The sequence below is a fragment of the Buceros rhinoceros genome, unplaced genomic scaffold, assembly GCF_000710305.1.
Source record: "Buceros rhinoceros silvestris isolate BGI_N320 unplaced genomic scaffold, ASM71030v1 scaffold12843, whole genome shotgun sequence".
Classification (NCBI taxonomy): Eukaryota; Metazoa; Chordata; class Aves; order Bucerotiformes; family Bucerotidae; genus Buceros; species Buceros rhinoceros.
The window spans coordinates 251-2,649 of NW_010401862.1; positions in this window are offsets into that span (position 1 = coordinate 251).

Here is a 2,399-nt window from a genome sequence, read left to right on the forward strand (position 1 = left end):
GCACTTAAATCCCCAAACAGCTGGCATTATTTTGTTTTATAATCTTTGGCTTTTCTGCGCAGAACATATTTCTAAATTCCTACTTGACATTTATGGGGGGAAAACTTTTTAATGTAAATGGATATTGTGATTTTTTTTTTTCCCGTGGTCTTTCCTAATTTACACGCATCATCAATTTTCCTGGATTTCCTATTGTTTTAATCTTCTTTTTTCTTCATAGCTTGCTAATTGATTTTTTTTCCCTAAGAAAACTTTGTTTCTGGAGGCAGAAAAATGTTAATTTGCCCCATTATTTTAATCTCTGGCATTTGGAAATGGTTGAGAGACCGCAAAAATGCAACCTGTTGTAGAAACCAGAGTGGTGTGTTATATTTATTTTAATCGATAGCAGAGAGGTGATTTAGTAATAGGAACTCTGAGTAACATTTTAGTAAAAGATTTGCAGATCTGGTGCCTGCGTATGGGATGTGCATGTGCTGGCATATGTGCATATTTCCTGGCAGGCTGATTAGCAAGTGGGATTTACCCTTATAACCAGTGGTCACTGTTGTTTGCTCCACTTGCTGGGTGTTTGCAATGCCTGCTAAATCCAGCTCTGTCATGGCTTCTCCTACTTTTATCAGACTTTCCTCTTAACTAATTCAGCACAGTGCTACAACCTTCGTAAGCGGAGGAACCAAAACTGAGCCAGAGATAACTGATTGCAACTTGCTCCTTGGTGAGAGATTCTTTTTTTATGGTTCACAGCTAAAGGCTGTTCATTCCATTTGTCTTGGTTGTGGCATGTTTAGCCTTGTTATTAGTAACGCAGGCGATTACACAGGTCGTTTGTGTACACCTTAAACAGGGTAGCTCTAAAACCTAATAGCTATGCGTGTAGGTAGCCATGAAAAAAAAAAATCAGAGTTTGCTTTCAGCCTGTCCGTCTACCCTTCATACTTGGTAGACAGTTTATGCAGCTTCCTGGATTGATCTCTGCCCCACTCCCCCTACTCCTTGTTTAGTTAATTCAACAAAGACTTTTTGCAATCTGTTTGGAGTTTGTCTGATGCCGTGGAAAAGTAGCTGCTGATTTATTTGGTTGCTTTTCGATTTCTGTCTCTAGCCCGTCTTTTCTCCTCCTTTCAGCGGGGATGTCAGCTGTTATTACTTCCTATTGATCCCTTTGCAAAGTGAGAAGTGAACTAAAATTAATGTCAATTCCACTGCTCAGATCAATAGCTGGAGTTATTTTAATCTGGATTTGCGCGAGGTGCTAAATTAAAAAAAATCAGCATAGAGGCAGAAAAGTAGCAGTTCCTCACTCCACCTGTGCCCGCTCTCTTGCTGGCACCCAAATGTTCTCTTCAGCTGATTACCCTGCAATCCATATTTTTTTAATTAAGAAGGTCACTTCGTTTTCTTATTTTTGGGTTCTGTATTTAAACCTATGACATTTTGACATTGGGAGTGTATTAACGATAGATTTTCATAATGACTGGTCCGCCGCAGTCTAATCTGTCTGCGTTGCTGGGGGTGGGGAGGTGCTGGGCAAGAAGAGAGCAAGAGAGAACGAAAAAGGAAGTGGGAGCTGAAAAAAAATTAAATTTGGCTGGCTGAGATATTGTAATGTGTTGATTTATTCTCGCTGTAATGAAGTTTGCAAACGAATAAACGGCCGTAGTGATTCACAGTATCCTACAGGAGTGTCAAGTGTTGCGGCCAGATTACTAATTTATGAAATACATTTAACGTAATGGGGTGATAGCACAAGTAAAAATAGAAAAGGAGGCAGGGGAGGTTGCTTTTTTTTTTTCCCTGGAAATCTGTGTTTTCCCATGATTGCTCAGTTTCACTTCCACATTAATAATTATTTATTTCTGCGAATGGTGGCTCATTTGCATGCATCTCTTTAGGTATATAATCATATGTGTGTGTGTATATATTTACATGGTTGCATAAGCCCCCAGCAACTCCAGATTTGCCAGTGGCTGCAGTTTCCTGACCACTGTTTTTTGATGGTGTGAAGCAGCAGAGCGAACGTACCCAGGACTGCAGCACTGACCAGGATGCCCTTGGCATCCCTTGCTCTTCCTCTCCCCATCTCTCTCCGTGGCGAGAACTCCACAGGAAAGTTATTTAAAATTTGGAAGGGAGCAAATCCGTTAATGCGAGATACATAATCTGGTAATTTAGCAATGATGTCCGTAAGGATGGGTGCCAAATGAGGAAGCAGAGAGATGATGTCCACTCATCTTCACCATTAATAACAGTCGGTGGAGTGGCTGGGTACAGGATGGGAGAGAGGAAATGTTATCACTGAACTGCATTAAAGCCCCAGACTGGATTTCATACACTTTGTTAACCTAGGCTCCCTCATTCATGGAGTACAAAAGGCACTCCATTAGGGAGACACTCTT